The 18,873-nt window shown below is 46.2% G+C and overlaps 1 protein-coding gene and 1 long non-coding RNA gene across 4 annotated transcripts in view; one reads left to right on the plus strand and one right to left on the minus strand.

Moving 5' to 3' along the window:
- The window catches only part of LOC103020603 (ras-related protein Rab-7b), an 85,720-nt gene that overhangs the window by 2,262 nt on the left and 64,585 nt on the right, over window positions 1–18,873 (minus strand). The gene's annotated exons all lie outside the window — the stretch shown is intronic.
- Window positions 65–9,550, plus strand: LOC130706883 (uncharacterized). 2 transcript variants are annotated; one of them, XR_009006928.1, is made up of 5 exons: window positions 65–1,093; window positions 4,355–4,441; window positions 6,019–6,076; window positions 6,398–6,528; window positions 8,752–9,550. It is a non-coding gene; the product is annotated as an uncharacterized LOC130706883 (long non-coding RNA). The 2 variants fall into 2 exon arrangements; XR_009006929.1 differs by lacking the exon at window positions 4,355–4,441.

Below are 18,873 nucleotides of genomic sequence, written 5' to 3' on the forward strand. Positions count from 1 at the left end.
GAACTCCTGCTGAGGTCACAGGCACCAAATGTCAAACGGTAAATTCTGCAAGGGGAGGGGGTGAGATACTAAATCAACTGCTTACTTAACTGCACTTCTTACAAATCTCAGACCAGCAAAACACATCTCTCATTCTTACCTTTATGGTCAGAGCTGCTTGAGTCTAAGGGCATTTTGGTTTGGAGGCTGTGTTTGGAAAACCTTCTGGTACCACTCTATCTGGGACTAGTCAGGCAGCCTCCCACCCCACCCTCGCCCGGGCATGCACCGCCATTTATCATGAAAAGAATGCAGCACCTGCTTCCCCCGCTAAATTTCCTGCTTTTTGTAAAAGCTTCTAAAATAGATTTTGAATTGTACGGTTTTCATAAATGCTGTTTTTGCAAAGTGTTTCTTGAATAATTATTTGTGCTTAGTGTTTGAAAAATAACTTTGCTCAAAGAGAAGGAAGATAACGTGTCTAGTGACTATAACATTAATGGGAGCACCCCTGAGCCAAGTTGAAGGAGATGGAGATGAGACACGTGGATAATCAACATTTGAGCTCCTGGAAGGGAGCCATAAACAAGTGGCAGACTTCCGTGGAGCTTCATCGATTCGTGTTCACTGAGCCTCATTCATTAGGGCAGTTGGGAAGCAGCAGGTGTACACACGTGTGCACATGTGTGTATTCCAAGGGGTGTAAGGACGAGAGATTGGTCCAAGCATCCTACCAATGTGACTTCTGCTTCATCCCAAGATGAGTCAGAGGCTTTCAAAGTATTGAAGAAAATAGGAAACGCTCCCCTAGTTCATGACGTAAAGCAGGAAGAAGCTTGAAGTGGGGCAGGCTGGGTTCCGGGTGCTGCACAAAAGCCCAAAATAAAAACAGAGACTTTTCAGCCCAGAAAGAAAGCCACCTTGTCCGCTGCCCAGGCTGGAAAAGACACGGTCCAGAACATTTATTCTGCCATGCTTCAGTCTTTCAGGCAGAAAAAGCCCTGGCAGGAGTTGATTTTGCAAGTTGAACAGAGAAGACTCGTCTTTGGAGTGGAGGGGATCAAATGATACTAGATGTGAAAGCACTTTGGAAAGTTAAAGGGATTATACAAAGGTAAGAGATCATTGTTATTAGTGGTGTGTTTGCTGAGAAGATGCCAGAATATGTCTTCTCCATAGATGATCACGACACCGCAAGGGCCAGTCGTGTCAGAGTGAGGATGGCGTCAAGTCAGGTGCCAGGAGGTGGGCCGTCAAGTGCAGCCCTACCGCTGATGAACCGCTAACTAAAAGCAAGCCCTTCGCCTCTCTGGCCTTGAGTTTCTATATCTGTAAATGGGGCATAATAATAACACCCTGCTCAGCGGGGTGTGGGAGACCACATAGGTAAACGTGCCCAGCGTGTGAAAGCCCTCAAAAAACCAGCTATTGTTTACTGAGCTCTTATTCTGGGCCAGACACCACGCTGAGTGCTTTTTGTCTAGTCTCCCATTAATCTTTACGAGAAACCCATGCGGTAAAAATGGTTATTCTCCATGTATGATGAGACACGGAGGCTCCTTGTGGATGGAGGCCCTGAAAGGTCCTACTGGGTGCCCGAAACCCATAAGTGACAAGATCAAAACCCAAACACAAAACCCTGTGGTGCCAGCCCCAAGCTCTGTTCACTCTCTCCCATTTTTCCCCAATAAATGTTACTTGAATCTCAACTAGGTTGTCCATCTTTTGAAGGCAGGTCCTGTTTGTACTTCCTGAACTCTCATCCCGGAGCATCTGTTCTGGTATTGACTGCCATTAAATATTTACTGAAATTGAAATGTAATAGCTCTGTGGGAAGGTCCCTGCTGGCCCGGTCAGGCTCTGACAGCTGTTCTGTGACTCCACGTGACTCCCTGATCCAGGAGGGATGACCTCTGCACAGGGGAGCTCAGAGACCATCATACACACAGCTTCCAAGGGCAGGTGATCAGACAACTGTGCCCGTCACCACCCTGAAAAGAGGGACCCAGATCAGGTAGCCTCTGGTGGCCAGGCAGGTGTCTGAGGCCCTGGGGACATCCTCCAGCCCAGCTGTAGGAGTGCAGGTTGGCTTATCTCAAAGCTTCCCAAAAATCACTTTAGAAGTAACATTCGAGCTGTCCCGCATTGTAAATCTTCGAAAAGATTTCTTCGAAAGCCTGACGTAAAGACTGTATTGTAGGAAACACTGCATCACCATCAACTTCCAAGTGAAAACTGCTAAAGTGTACACAGTGGACAATGCACCCAGCATTTCAAATTAAGGCTTTCTAACGTAGCATTTCTTCACTCTCACAGACAGATGCACACGGCCTGATTTGATATGATACCCAAATATAACCAAAGTGTAATTTTAGGAAACTAAATTAAACTAAACCAAAGTGTAATTTATTTTTGAGTCGATGATAATACCACTGTAAATTTTCTTTAGGATAACTCCTTCTCGTGCCAGAGATAATAATGTTCCTGTCTTCAATTAAATGAAAGATTGAGTATTTCCTAGGGAGCTACTTGGTAGATGTGGTGAAGCCGCTTCCCTCGTGCTGCCACGTCTCCTCATTTTCCGTCTTTCTTGGGTGCTCTCCTTTCGTGCATTCGTCCCTCTTTGCGAGTGCCTCGTTCAGAGTTAGTCCCCTCGGGTGTACATAAGTCTGGAGGAGGAGGACCGGTCCTCTGCCATTCAGAACCCAGGGGAGCACCCAGGAATGAGCAGGAGACAACCAAACTGTGCTGACGAGCATGGGCGGCTGGCAGGTGGGGCAGCGCACCAGTTTGGCACTATGCTCTGCATCCAAGCAAGCCCCGCCCCTAGTGCACCGAGTCTCATTTTTCAGGGACTGTTTGCCAGGCTGCAAGTGCTGTGTGGATTGGAACTCCAGTGTCCCATGGCCTCTCCAGCCTCTGACATCGAACTGGCTTTTGTCTTGACCTGCTCATATAAGATCTTGGGCTCCCACAAAGTCGCCTCTGGAAGTACCCAGAGTAGGTGTCCCTCCCCACCGTCATGCCTGTGGGCCATGTTCTGCCTCTGTCCCGCTCCCGTCCTCCTGAAAACCCGCGTGAGAGTCACTGGCACTACCCACGTGAGACCCCAGTGTCCCCATCTTCCTGCACAGCCACTGCTGCCAGGTTGTATGGTCCTACAGCACAGGGTGCCGTGTGCCCAGAATATTAAACTCCCCTGTCCCCCACTGTGAGCCCTGCTTTGTCCTAGGGACACACATGCCTGCCGCTCACATTCTTAGATTCATGGTGTCTCACACAAGACAGTTCCTTCAATCCCTGCCTGCTGCCCTCCACACCCTGCCCCTCATCAGAGGCCAGCACGAATCCCCCACCACACACAGAGCCCCAGTGCAGTTCAGTTCTTGTGTACTGACTCCTTCTGCCGGCCCCCAGCTCACCAGACCGGCCTGGACACGTTTGCTGTCAGTGAGGGCTCAAGGAAGGACACCCACTGTGGGAATACATCGGGGTTTTTTAGTTAACATGCTGTTTTGTTTTCAAAAACTGAGATAGATAGATAGATAGATAGATAGATAGATAGACAGATAGATAGATACGTGAGAAAGTTCTTCCTTACAGTAGAAAACCAACAAATAAATGTGAAAGGAATAATGGATTTAGAAAACCGGCACCTGGCAACCATCATCATAATGATAGATTCAGGCCAGAATCATCAATGGATGCTAAAATTAGTGGGTGAAATTTAGAGGAGTATATAGACCAACTCAAAGTACCTCCCCGCAAGATTCTTATTAATTACAAAGTAACCTTACAGAAGGGAAAATTAAGTCACTTTACCGTGGAAAAATCTGGCCCATCCCCCCTTAACCAAATGATCAAAGCTAACATCACTGGTGATGAAACAAAGAGACAGCAGCACGTGCCTCCTGATACGGTGCCCTGAGAAAAACCCAGCACCACAGCTTTGGTGTTACTGCCCAGAGCATACGACCTGAATGCAATCACAAAGAAACATCAGACAAGCCCGAAGGAAGGGTCATTCTACAACCTAAGTGGCCTGCGCTATGAAAAAATGTCAATATCATGAATGCAAAGAGATACTCAATAACTGTCCAAAATTAAAGCAGACTAAAGTGATGCAACAACTGAATAATATAGTCCTGGGTTTTCTTTTGCTATAAAGGACTTTATAGGAAAATTGATGACAACTGAATAAAGTCTGCAGGTTAGGGAATAGTATTGTATCAGTCTTACCCTGTATCAGTATATGTGGTGAGAGAGAAAATGATAAAACCAATATAGTAGAATGTTAACATTTGGGGTACAGGCAGACTTTGTGTATTGGGCTTTATTGTACTTCACAGATAACTGTGCTTTTTACACATTGAAGGTTTGTGGCAACCCCGTGTCAAGCACGTCTATCGGCGCCATTTTTCCAACAGCATTTGCTCACTTCGTGTCTCTGTGTCACGTTATGGTAATTCTCGCAGTATTTCAAACTTTTTCATCATTATTATATTCGTTACAGTGATTGTGATCAGTGATCTTTCATGTTATTATTGCGAGAAGATTATGAAGGCTCAGGTGATGGTTAGCATTCTTAACAATAAAGTATTTTTTAATTAAGTTATATATGCTCTCTTAGTCATGCTATTGCACACTTAATAGACTATAGTGTAAACATAACTTTGATGTGCACTAGGAAACCACAAAACTTAGAGTGTCTCACTTTCTTTGATATTCTTTTTTCTGGAACCAAACCTGCAATATTTTTGAGGTCTGCCTTATTTGAGTGTAATTCTTTGCCCTAGCCTTGTAACTGCTCTGTAAATTGAAGTTAGGTCATCATTTATTTTTTTTAAATCTGAGTTTTTCTTTGAAATTTCTGAAGGCATGTTTGTATGTTGCCAAACCAGGGTGGTGGGAGAAATAGTTGCTGTTTTCCCAGCAATAGCTAAATCCAGTCTTCTCCTTGGCTTTAAGGGCACAGCTGGTTTCCAGGTCTTTGCAAACAGAGAATCATCACTGTTACCTGAATTTAAACCAGTTCTAAACCTTTTCATGGCTGTTTCAAAATAGCTTAGAAAAAATTGGTGGGGAAATGGGATGGGCGTGGGGTAAGGAGGGCTGCATTTCTAAAAGGACGCATACCCTGTACACCCTGAGCCCCCCGTAGGGTTGTCTGCTTGGCTTCTGAGAGGGAAAAGCTGCAAGGTCAACGCAAGACCCTCCTTCCCCTTCATGCCAGGGGCCAAGAGCTCCACGTCCACAGATTCCTGCAAGCCTGCTCATGACTCAGGTCTCAGAGCTGATTTCTTATAGTCCTAAAAATAATTCAAAACTAGCCCAAAGCTACTCACACATCAGACAACCTGAGGGCACTCTTGCTGGCATCAGGAAACTCAGAGACCTAATTAAACTCTTCTTCCCCTCCCCTCCCTGGGAGCACAGACTAGGGGAGAGCAAATCACAATGGTCAGATCCACGTGGGTGTCCCCTGAGGGGAGGGGGTGACCTCAAATCCCAGCAGAAAAGCAAAGAAGGTGGGAAGACTGTGGGATCCTGGGCTGCCTAAGGCTGGTTTCCAAGAAAGATGTGTCCCTGCTGCTTCTCTCTTTTGTTCAGGGGCCCGCCAGCCCTCTGACAACCGCCCATATGTCCAGCTGGGGCAGTCCCACTAGGAGAAAAGAGACCTAGATATCTGTGCTAGAGACGGGCTTCAGAGCAGTATGTGGGCCGTGGCAACTGGAAAAGACTATTTTCAGTTGAATCTGCACCCATCTACCATTCCCCTCCTATGTGGGAGGGACTGATATAAACCAGGGACGGGACAGTTCTCCCAAGCTTAGTTAGGATGTGACCTCAGGGTTGGGCAGGAGGAAGTTATAGGACTAGAGTCCCCACCTCAACCCCTCCTCCCCACTGTCACGTACCCTGAGTGAACAGGAAGTGTTTATACACCTGGCAGGTATGCAAGAACACTTCTTAGTTTTGAATCAAATAAATAACATCGAGGCGACATTCAGTGTTCATTGTCTACCTTCCTCATTCCAGGCACGATGCTAATCGCTCCAGGAGATGATCTCTTTTCGTCCTCCCAACCGTCTATGTGGTAGGTATTATTAGTCCCATTTGAGAGTTGAGGAAACTGAAGCTGAGAGAGGCAATTTCCCAAGTCACTTTTGAGAAAGTGGAAGAGCAGTTAAGTTTGCAGTCAAACAGGGAAGCCAAACAACCACATGAAATATTAAACAGCAGTAAAAGAGCTCTTTGGAGAAGGGTTTCACCCTAGACTTTGTCCATGACCTCACCAGTTTCAAGGCTTCAGTCCTCTCCATGCAAAGCCCCCTAAACCTGTAGCTCCAGGTCCGGCCTCTCTCCTGTGCTACAAAAATTCCCTAAATGCTTGCTGTCTGCTTGCTGTCTCCTCCAGGTTGCCCTCTCTGGAGCTCACACTCAGCCTGGCCAAAACTAAGCTCACCATCACTTCTATGTTCATCCCAGACTAACTCCTCATCCGATGTGTCTATTTCTGGGCAGTGACACCATCTCCTAAAGACAAAGGTTTGAAATCTTGAGCTTTCCATCACTGTTCCGTTATATGCTGTCTGAAATACTTTTTTCTCATTTTCCTTCCTCTCCCATACCTGCAGCTCTTCTTTCACCTATCCTCCCTCACCCATCTAAGGAAATCTGGGCTCTCTTTTAGCAGAAAAATATGATAGAACTCCTTCCTCATCTATCCACCAGTGCCTAAGAATGATTTTTTGAAAGTTGATCAGTCAGAAAAAGGAATGTCAAATCCTGGACGCTCACTTTACCTAGATCCAATTTTAATGATTCACATACATACCTTTATTATCTAACAAAATGGAACGAGGACACTCAGCGTGAAGAAAAAAACATTTTTTTTTAGACTCTACCAAGACTTGTGCCAGGTGCTTTCACATACATTATCTAACTTAATTCTTATAACAACTCTGCAAGGTAGATACGATAAAACTCACTTTATAGACAAGTTCAAAATCAAGCTCAAAGGGTGGGAGGGAGGGAGACGCAAGAGGGAAGAGATATGGGGATATATGTATATGTATAGCTGATTCACTTTGTTTTAAAGCAGAAACTAACACACCATTGTAAAGCAATTATACTCCAATAAAGATGTTAAAAATTAATTAATTAATTCAAAAAAAATCAAGCTCAAAGAAGCTGAATAACATGCTCAAATCATACACCTAGTGAGTCTAGAAGCCTTTCTCTTCTCTTTTACAATCTCTCCCTAAGTGATCTCACCCAGATTTAAAATATCATCCATAAGCTGATAATTTCCAGCTTCATGTCTACAACTCTGTGTTCTGGACTTCTTACATCCCCCCTTAAATGGCTAATCCACCTAGATAAATTAACATGTCCAAAACCCAAGTCTTGGATTTTCCCCTCCCCCACTAAAATAGTTTCTCCAAGGCTACTGAAACTTCTGCCTCATCCCTACCACTCTCTCCCTTGCCCTCCAAGCTCCAGTAACACAGGCTGATTTGGTATGACTTAAACATGTTAATCTTATTCTTGCTACAAAGAGTATGTACTTACAAGGAATATCCTTCCCCCAAATCTTCCTTCTAGCTTTTTCCTTCACAACTCAGATCTCTCACTTCCTCAGAGAGTTTCCCTAATCGTCTAGCTCAAGTAACCTGTTGGTCCCACCACTCTCTATCCCATCATTCTATTTTCTCCATAGTACATATCAGTACATATGTGAAATTAATTTTTAAAAATATGTTAGTTGGTTCTCTCCCCAGACCAGATAGTAAGCTCCATGAAGGCAGACACTTTATTTCTTATATCCCAGTTCCTAGTATAATACCTGACACAAAATGGGTGCTCAATAAATATATGTTGAATCAAAGAATGAAAGAGTTTCAGAATAAGAATTGAACACAGCCTTGTGTAAATGCAAACCTCATGCTGGATGAAGGTTGAGTGATGGTTACTTGTCTTGGAAATCACAAGATGAGGCAAGTTCCTAGGTGTGCATCAACTTCATTAAACCCTTTGTAGCCAGTTTGATCCCAAATAAGCTAAGGTCAGTGGTGGGTAAGAAGCAGGGGCCTGGGGGCTTCCATGGTGTTCCATAGTCAGTGCCCCCTTGAATGATCCATGCTTCCATCTCCATGCCAGGATGGCTATTGTGACATGGATTCAAACCTCTAATTTCACCCTGAGGTAGACACTACTAGCTGCCTTCCCAATAGGCATTTCCATCTCCCTAATGCCAAGAGTAATTCATGCACCTACCATTAGCTTGTCATGTGCTTTGGGGAAAGCTGGATACATCCTTAATCCCAAGCGTCTATATGAGTCTAAGCCAGTCATGGTGGTCCCATTCCCCTTGCCTGTGACTGGTTTAGGCATGAACATGGTATGCGGTCCTGGCTAAGGACACATGAGGGGAAATCTGTGTGGGGCTTCTGTGAAAGATTCCTTCACTTGCCCAAGAGAGACACAAGGAAAGATAGTTGCTTTTCTTCCACAAGAGTAATTGTGTTATTGTGTCTGGGTGTGGCACAGTGGAGCTAAGGCAGTCATCATGAGCTCACAACAAAGCTCATGTGTTGAAAAGGGCAGAATAGAAGTATGGACAGAAACTGGGGCCTTGATGCTAGATGAGCCACTGAATTAACCAACCCCTGCAGCACCCTACCTCGAGATCTCTTTTTATGGGCGATGATAAGGACAATGGTCTTTACTGTCCAAACCATTCTGAGTTGAGGTTTCTGTTTCTTTCAGCCAAAAGCAGGCTCAAGGAGCCATGCCCTGATGAGACTTTGTCGATCTACTTCTTGGCTCTGTTTCAGGCCTACATCAGTCAAAGTCAAATTGTTGCTGCCTTTAGCAACAATTGGTCACATCTGGTCCTCGGTCCTGAACTAGCCTCACTATGTGGAATCCTTCCAGATCGAGAAGAGCCACATGAAATAAATAATATTTTTGACATATTTATTGCACTTTGCATTTTATAGAGGTTTCAGTATTTCCTTCTACATGCTTCAGCATCTAGTATGTGCCAAGCCTGGCACAAGCAGCGTGATACAGCTGTGAAGGCAACAGACAAGATCTGCGTCCTCATGAAGCCTACAAGGAAACAAGTACAATAATTTCAGATTGTGGTGAGTGACGTGCAGGAAATAGATAAGGCAATGAAACAGAGAGTAACCAGCCAACTGCAGTACGAAGACTTCTTAAGACCTGATGGTCAGGGAAGGCCTCTTTGAAGAGGTGACCTTTTCTCAGTTGTAACTTGCATCTATTTTTTCTATTATTGAAAAATGTACATAACATAAAATTTACCATTTTAACCATTTTTAGTGTATAGTTCAGTAGCATTAAGTACATTCACATTGCTATTCAACTATCATTACCTTCCATCTCCAGAATTTTTCATCATCCCAAACCTAAATTCCATATCCATTGAACACTAACTCCCCACTCCTCTCTCCCCCCAGCCCCAATGACCACCATTATGCTTTCTGCCTATGAATTTGACTACTCTTGGTACCTCACAGAATTAAAATCATACAATATTTGTCATTTGTGGCTGGCTTATTTCACTCAGCATATGTCCTCAAGCTTCATCCATGTTGAAGCATGCATCAGAATCTCCCTCCTTTTTAAGGCCAAATGATATTTCATTGTATGGATACACCATTTTGTTGATCCATTCATCCATTGATGAACGCTTCAGTTCAAGAAGGTGACGTTTGAAATGAGAGCTAAAGAATGAAAAGAACCAGCCATCCAAACCCAAAGAACGTACAACGCTGAGAGTGGACCATAGTGTAAACTGTGGACTTTCAGTGGTTATGATGTGTTCGCATAGGTTCATCATTGTAACAAATGTACCACTCTGGTGGGCGATGTTGATAATGGGGAAAACTGTACATGTGTGGGCACAGGGGGTATATGGGCAATCTTTGTACCACCCCCTCAATTTTGCTATGAACCTAAAACTGCTCTAAAAATATAAAGTCTTAACATAAAAAAAAAAAGAGCCAGTCACAGGAATTGCCAAGGGACTGGTTTCTCGGCAGATGGGGCAGCAAAGATAAAGGCTGGGAAACTTCTAATCTTTCCTGAAGACTCAACTCCAATGCCAGCCCCTCTGCAGTTTTCTCTCACATCCCTGAGCAGCCGGTCACTCCCTGTCTGTGCTTCCAAGGACTTTTACCTGTATTTATCCCATCGCACCGTTGTCTCTCCTACCAGTCTATGGTTCCATCACCCTTCCGAACACACATTTTTTTTTTTCCAAGAGCTGCAAACAACTGCAAAACGGTGAACTTGAGCTGCCAACAAACTGTGAAAATGATGGATTTGAGTTTCTCTTTACTTTCAGCCCCATAAGGCGGAGGAGATAAGGAACACGATGAAACAGCAAATGCAGGCGGAGGAGGAAAAGAAGCAAAGGACCTGCGTCCTCTCCTAGCTAAGCCTTGAATTTAGAGCCGCAGCTTCCTGGAGCGGGGAGGGATATTGCAGATCCTGTAATACAAGGTGTTTGCTTTGTTGTGGGGTGAAATGTTTTGTGCAAGCTTCCTGGACGGACACGGAGAGGCTGGGAGAACAGCAGGCTCTTAGCAGTCCTGAGAGGTGGTTAAAGCAAGTTTTCAGTGCCCCTCTGTATCCTCCTGGTGTCCCATCGGCTGGAGGACTTCACATTATTCCACGCTTGGTGGGCTTCTGGGGCAAAGGGGTCCTTGCAGGGCCCCCTCAGCTCATACCTGCAAGGGCTGCAAACAGCCCTGGGTGACTTGCTGTGAATCTTTGCTAACAGGAAGGAAAATGGCGGTTACTCCCATTGCCCCAAAGATCCTGGGTCCCAGAGAGAGAGAGAGAGAGAGACTTGGTCTTACTCCAGAGGATGCCATCCCATCAGCTGGGAGAGGGTCGCTGGTGGTGCAGAGGCCCCAGGTGCACTCTAGCGGTTGGTGGGTGGGCAGACCATCCTGAAACTGGCTGTTCAGAGGTGGCCCCTGTGCTTTGCTCGTCCACATGGCCTTGAACTTGTCAGAGCTGCCACTGCGCTTTGCATGAACTTGCCCTCTACAGCCCAAGCCATCCTTCTCTGACTCTCTGTCACAAAGCTGATTAACATTCTCTCTCGGAATAATTCCCAGGCCCCTCAATCCCTTTCAAAAGCTATTTTCTCCCTTTACATGGAGCACAATTTTGTGGGGACAGAGGATATCGAATAATGCGAATGCTGAATTCTCAGAAAATGGCCAGACGTTAGATTGGTATGTATGCATCCCTCACATAGAAACAGGAAGATGTTCGTCTTTTGTTTATTGACTAGGCAATCAAAAAATTACTCAGAGTCTATTGTGTGCTACGAACTAGGCATTTTGGAAGAGACGGCACAGCCTGACATGGTCCTGGCCATTCACAGAATTATCAACCTGCTGAGAATGACTAGCACATGTGAGAAAATGAGAGAGAAACTGAATGCTATTGTGTGTGGCCCTAACCCTTTGTGCGTAATTACAGGCTGCCATCCATCCCTGGGAAACACACCCTTTCTATAGGATGGGTCTCCCTCGGAGTATTTTTCAAGGTGAACGAGGCACTGTTCTTCCGAATGTGGCATTCCTGCCAAACTCTCTAGCATATTTGTCATCTGAATAAATCTGATCAACAAATGACACTCTATACTCCTTGGAGCAAACACCAAGTACGGATGCTGCATGTGGACCCTGAAGGCAGAGGGTCATCTCAGTGACAGCTCATTATCACATGACCTGGAAAGCCAAGGTTGCCCATGTCCCCGCCCCTCACCAGGCGGGGCCACGTCTCCTTGCCTGCAGGGATTCCCAGGGTGACGGCTCTGTGTCTGCGGCTATGGCCACACCAGGCACGACTGCCGATTGTTTCCCTGGGGCTGACCTCATACACCTCACACTTTTGTCCTCTGGGCTGCTGGGAATGCCCTTTGGGGTTTTCCCATCTGAGCTGCCATCTCTCTGCAGTGGCCCCTGCCCTTCCCCTCTTCCTCTCTTCCTGGGGGAATCACAAGGTTTAGGGAAAAGGTAGAAGCAATTCCTATCTAAAGAATTCCGCATTTGGCAGTTTGTTCCCCCTGTGATGGGGCTCAATCACAGCCACCACCTCTGTCCAGAGTTACAAGTGCAAAGGAACCCAGAGAAGGGAGAAGTCAGTGTGGAAAGAAAAGGGCTGGGAAGGCTGCCTGGAGGAGGCACCTGATTGTGTCTTTGACATATTGGCATGATTAGAAAGAGAGGGGGAGGGGAGACCCCAACAGGGTGAAGAACTGGGGCAGATCTGAGCAGGCTGGGGGTGGGGGCAAGCTGAGGGTGACACCAGGGGGCAGAAGGGCATGGAGGAGCCTGGTGAGTCCAGGGCAGAGGGCCAGGGGAGGAGGTGAATAAGGTCCACTCCCCAGCCAAGAGTGAGCACTTACTATGGGCAGACACTGTGCTAGGTCCTGGGGACAGAGCAAGGGACAAACAGACAAATCTTACTGCCCACCCCATTGGAATGTGACAGAGCTTATATCCTGGTGGGCAGAAGCATTCTAGGAGTAAAATAATAAGTAAATTGTATAGTATTTAGAACCCGATAAAGTGCTATGGAGGAGAATAAAGCAGGGAGAGTGAAAGGGAGAGCTGGAGAGGCTGAGGAGTATCAAAATGTAAATGCGATGGTTAGAGAAGGCCACACAGAGATAAGTGACATTTGAGCAAAACTATGAAGAAGTTGATGGAGTGAACCATATGAGCAGCTGAAGGAAGAGTAACCCAGGCAGATGGACCAGCAAGTGCAAAGGCCCAGGGGTAGGAGCTAAATCCACATATCCACAGAATAGCAAAGGGACCAACACGGCTAGTGTGAAATGAACAAAGAGAGAATAGGAAATCAAGTTAAATAAGTCATGGGGAGGTGGATTGTGTAGGGCCTTGTAGACCCCTGGATGGGCTTTCTTTGCCTTTTTATTGTCCTCTGAGTGACATAAGGAGAGATTTAGCAGCTCTCTCTGATGGCTTGGTTGGCAAGAGTGGGGGCAAGCAGGGAGGTCAATTAGGAAAGAATGCAACAACCAAGGCAAGCGGTCATGATGGCGAGGACCAGTGTGGTGGCCGTGAAAGTGAGAAATGGTGGAGGTTGGGTGGTGGTTTTTTTTTTTCGGCCACATCGTGGCATGCAGGACCAAACCCATGCCCCCTGCAGTGGAAGCATGGGGTCCTAACCACTGGACCTCCAGGGAATTCCCCTGGGTGTGTTTTTAAAGTGGTCTCAACAAGCTGGCTGTAGCCGATGATATAGCCTGGGGTGAAAGAGAAAGAAAGCACTCCAGGAAGACGCCAAGGTTTTCCACCTGAGTAATTGGAAAGAAGGAGATTCAATTAATGGTGATAGTTACTTGGTTGGGGAGGGGAAAGGACCTGGTGGGAGGGGTGGAGTTTCAACTATAGAGACTCTGAGTTTGCCTTGCAGGCAACAGGAAGGATTTTAGTCTTTGTGATGAAATGAACGTTCCAGAAAGGCAAATCTGGCAGTAATATTTAAGAGGGGCTAGAGCAGAGAAAGACCTAAGATTAGGGACTCTGCTTTAATCTAGACATGAAGTGATATTTATGGGAATGAAAGTAGAAAATCTATGTAGAATGCAAATGTGCAATGGAGTCTTTTTTTGAGACCCACTAAAAACAGGCTGAACCTTCCCATGTCCCACAGTAGGTCCTATGCCCTCCCTGACGTTTCTGTGATTTCAAAACCTTATGTTTGTACAGCCATTTCTCACGCTGTCCTTTGAGCACCGATCTCGCTCTGTCTCACTTCTTGGAGCTGGTACCTTCTCTCTGACTTGGGAGGTGGGACATCCCCTTTTCTTGATTTTTCTCCCAAACTACTCACACAGGAAAGCAGGGGGTAGTCAGCTTTACTGAAGATTTGTAGGGTCATGATGGTGGCATGGGGTGTTGGGAGGTGACATTGTGCTCCTGCCCCCAGGAAGCTTAAGGACACCTTGTTCTTAAAAAGCTGCTCCACTGCATCTGTCTTAACAAGTGTTCTCACTGGTGTGAGTGACAGACCCCAAATGACAGCAGCTCAGACTCAAGATAGAGGCTCATTTCTCTCTCACGTGACAATGCCGAGGTCAGGAATCTGCTGTGCCCCCGGGGCTGGTGTGGCCTCCCGTGGTGCCAGGGCCCAGGATCCTGCTGTCTTCTCGTTCTGCCGTGTGTGGCCTCCATTCCCAAAGCCTTCTGACGGGGACAGCTGGCCTCTGGAAAGAGGAAGGTAAGAGCCCCACTCCTCCCTGGGAGGGAAGTTCCCCCAGGCTGCCCGGACCTCTTCCTCTTACAAACCACTGGGCAGAAGGAGGGCGACAGGTCGTATCTGGTTGCAAAGGGGGTGGGATTTACAGGTGGGATTTATTCTGGGAAGTCATGTACCCACTGAACATTTAGGGATTTTTTTTTTTTTTTTTTTTTAACTAGAAGAATAGAGGAAACTGGAGGCTGTTGATAAGCCTCCTTCCTTGGAGCCAGTCTCACTTCCCGGGACTCCCTTCCCCAGCCCAACCACTCCACACTGACAGCCTTGCTTTCCAGCCAGACACACCCTTTCACTTGAATTCCTAAAACGACACTGTTTTCTCCTGAGAAGGACTTTGTGCCAGCCTCTTCAATTAATGCTTTTTCTCCCAACCCACAAAAGAACAGGCATTTGAAGAAAACAGCGACAGAACTTGGGATGAAGAAGAGAGAAAATTTAGGTCCCTGCCTTTGGAAACAGGAAAAATAGGAGTCACCCTATTGGAAATAAGGTCATGGGGAAGGAAGAGTGTAAATAAAAATAAAAAAACAAACTTACGGTTACCAAAGGGGAAGGGGGAGGGGGATAAATTAGGAGTATGGGGTTAACAGATACACACTACTGTATATAAAATAGATAAACAACAAGGACCTACTGTATAGTACAGGGAACTATATTCAATATCTTTTTTTTTAAATTAATTAATTTATTTATTTATTTTGGCTGTGTTGGGTCTTCGTTTCTGTGTGAGGGCTTTCTCTAGTTGCGGCAAGTGGGGGCCACTCTTCATCGCGGTGCGCGGGCCTCTCACTATCGCGGCCTCTCTTGTTGCGGAGCACAGGCTTCAGACGCACAGGCTCAGTAGTTGTGGCTCACGGGCCCAGTTGCTCCGCGGCATGTGGGATCTTCCCAGACCAGGGCTCGAACCCGTGTCCCCTGCATTGGCAGGCAGACTCTCAACCACTGCGCCACCAGGGAAGCCCTATTCAATATCTTATAATAACCTATAATGAGAAAGAATATGAAAAAGGAGATATATATATATATATATATATATATATATATATATATATATATAACTGAATCGCTTTGCTGTACACCAGAAACTAACACAACGTTATAAATCAACTCTACTTCAAAAATATATTTATATATATAGGTGGGGAAGTGGAATGGGGATGGGAAGAGAGTGCATTTCTAGAGGAACTGGTTATACAAGGTTTGGACATGATAAATTAGAGGTAAGGGTGGCATCAAGGTAAAAATGTATTCCACATTCTTGAAAATGTAGAAGAAAATATCAGGTAAAAAGTCAAGCTGAAGGATGGATGTAATTTCTATATGCCTCAGTTTTCTCATCTGTAGAGTGGTGGTAATAATAGGACCTCTTAAATGATGTAGAGCGTGTAGCACAGGGCCTGCACACAGCGAGTGTGGGGTACGTATTAGCTGTTACTGCTTTCACTAGATGCAAGTCATCAGCTAGCAGGAGGCAGAATGTGCTCACCTAGAGGGATGTTTGAGAAAGAAAAGAGATGCAAATCTCTCCTTGGGGGTTAACCAAGGGGGAGGGAGGAAGAAAGAACAGAAGAGGGAGGAGAAGAGGCTGGGAAAGTGTGGGGCTGCTGAGGCTTTGAGAGGAGGGAGGGTCAGGAGTGGGTGATCTTTAGGTCAAACGCTGCAGTCAGACCTGGACGAGGGGGACTGAGGCAGAGACCCCGGGTTCAACAGGCAAGGCATCAGTACACTTTGCAAGGGAATTTCCTTGAGATATTAGACACAGCAGCCAAGACCACAGAGGATAAATGAAGAAGTGCTGGTATAAATGAAGGGCAAGGGCAGCGTAGATCTTACATGGCCACCGAGACACAGGAGCCAGGTTGCTGGGAGTCATAGAGAAACAAGGCTGGAAATCTGCCAGGTTGATGGGGGAGATCACTCAACCTGGGTGACACTGCGGGTTCCAGCGTGTCCACCAAACTCTCAGGGCAGCAGGACCCAAGGGATGTGTGGCCAAGGACTCCACAGGGATGGGTAGAAGCCAAGCCGAGCAGCCGGCTCCAGCTCACATTCCAGCCCCCCTGCATCTCTTACCTTCTCGATTCTACACACAGGCAATTCTGAGGGCTGGCCAGCTGGTCTCAGAGAAGCAGGTGCTCCTTTGTGGCAGCTCCTAGGTCCTCTGCATAGCGATGCCACAGGGAAGTGAGTTTGAAATTGACGGGGGTTTTCTGCCAAAACTGGTACCCAACTTGTTCCAGTCACAATCTACTCATCACGTAGTGATTCAGAAATATGGCAAAGCAACCCAACAGAGACCCATATTCTTTCTTTCCCTCTCTTTGGTATCTTAGAGGTGATGAATAAGAATCTGTCATATTATTTATGATAAAGTGCCACATATATACTCCTTTTGACATTCAAATCTCGACTTAAATAGCATGAAACATGCCTGCCCTCTTTAAAGGATGGCTTCTCTGAAAGCGGATAATTCACCATTATCTCTACATGACCAGGTGTAATTTGCGAGACCAGAAGATTCATTTTCCTGTTTAAAACAATGAATGGGATTGAGATGCTGATTTGTTTGGTAGCTGCTTTAGGCTGCCAACTCTAGATGTTTTCATCTTTTATCTAGGTTGGTGTCTGTTTCAGAGCAAAAACAGCCAGGAGCAGTCAGTAAGATAAACACATGCCAAGTGAGAACTTTTGCCAAGAGGGAAAATCTTATCTAATCCATGTGGGACAAAGATGTGCTGGTGGACGAGCCCATGTCCAAGAGTAGGCTTGAGGTCCAAGGGGAAGGCTGAAATGGCCTGGAGGTCCATAACCTTGCCTCTGCCCTCACAGCCAACTACACCAGTCAAATTGTTGTACAAAGCCATGTTAGTTCAGGCCTTCTGGGAAACCGATACCAAGATGGCAAGAGATTTTTACTTGGAAAAATGTCAGAAGGACAAAGAAGAGGGAGCAGGAGAAGGAAAGAGAGCCTACAGATGGTGGTACAGGTCTGGCCCCTGTGGAGGGGCCAGAGAGGAGGAAGGATGAGGTGGGAAAGTCTCAGACTTCAGCTCTATTCTAAGAAAGCTTCTGCCAAGCTGATGGGAAGTCTCCGAAGCAAAGTGGCTCATCTAGGGAGTCCCCATCCTGCAGGAATGGGCCTGCCACAGACCTCTGCCTTGCATAGTCATTGACTGGGACCAGCCCTGGGGAAGCCTGGCCTCCATGCCAGGGCCACGTTGGATCCCGCTGGAGCCATCAGTCAACCTTTCTCCCTCCAGTGGAAGATCTGAGCGACACATTTTTATGGCTGCCAGGCAGACAATTCGCGAAAAGCCATGTCTAAAAAAGCCTGGTAGAGACTTCCCTGGTGGCGCAGTGGTTAAGAATCCGCCTGCCAATGCAGGGGACACGGGTTGGAGCCCTGGTCCAGGAAGATCCCACATGCTGCGGAGCAACAAAGCCCGTGCGCCACAACTACTGAGCCTGTGCTCTAGAGCCCACGAGTCACAACTACTGAAGCCCACGCGCCTAGAGCCTGTGCTCCGCAACAAGAGAAGCCACTGCAAGAAGAGAAGCCCCTGCAAGAAGAGAAGCCACTGCAATGAGAAGCACGCGCACTGCCACGAAGAGTAGCCCCCGCTCTCCGCAACTAGAGAAAGCCCGCGTGCAGCAGTGAAGACCCAACGCAGCCAAAAATAAATAAATACAATAAATAAATTTATTTTAAAAATTAAAAAAAAACTAAAAGCCTGGTAATGATCCTTGTGAAAATGTTTGTGACTCAGGTACCAATAGGAATGAATCTTACTCCAAGAGACCACTGCTTATTTGGATGATTTTGAAAGTCAAGGGACAATAGTGGATTCTCCTTACAGGGGTTGGGTAGGGACTGGCTCTGGTTCTAGGTCTCGAGCTCTGTCCCACACACTGTCAGTGCTCCGTAGAGTTTATTACGGTAATAATAGCAATAATGACCACCACAACAATAACAATAGAACAGAACAGAATAGAAAAGAACAGAACTAGGTTCTTATGTTTGCTAAGTGTGATGCTTTCCATAAAAATCCAGGGCTGAGATCACGGCAGAAGTGGGTTTTTTTCCTCTCATATATAACTTCCAAATTATGGTAACTGCTATACTCAAGACACTCTTCAGTTAGAGAAGGACGGGGAAGCTCATGGAAGGAAAGGGAGGCTGGCAGGATATTCCCATATCCCATTTCCCAACCGCTGACACACTGTGCAGAACAGCATGTAATAATCACGAGCACCACTGAATTAGCATCTCCTACCTGGCAGCCTGGGAACTGGATGTTTTTACATATATTTATTATCTGGATTCCTCAACACAGGCTCACAAGATAATTTTTAATTGAGAAAACGAACTCGTCCACAGTCATGCTACAAGTGGCAGAGCCAAAATCTGGTTCTGGGTCTGCCTAACTCCAAACTCCATCTTTTTTCCACATCTTCCGAAAAGATTGGAAGCAGCTTTTGAGTGACACCACACTGCTTTTCCCGTGGCATTAGGACCAAATTCTCTAGCCTGGCATTTGAGAGTCTCCATGACCC

This window comes from Balaenoptera acutorostrata, unplaced genomic scaffold (genome assembly GCF_949987535.1).
Source record: "Balaenoptera acutorostrata unplaced genomic scaffold, mBalAcu1.1 scaffold_608, whole genome shotgun sequence".
Lineage (NCBI taxonomy): Eukaryota > Metazoa > Chordata > Mammalia > Artiodactyla > Balaenopteridae > Balaenoptera > Balaenoptera acutorostrata.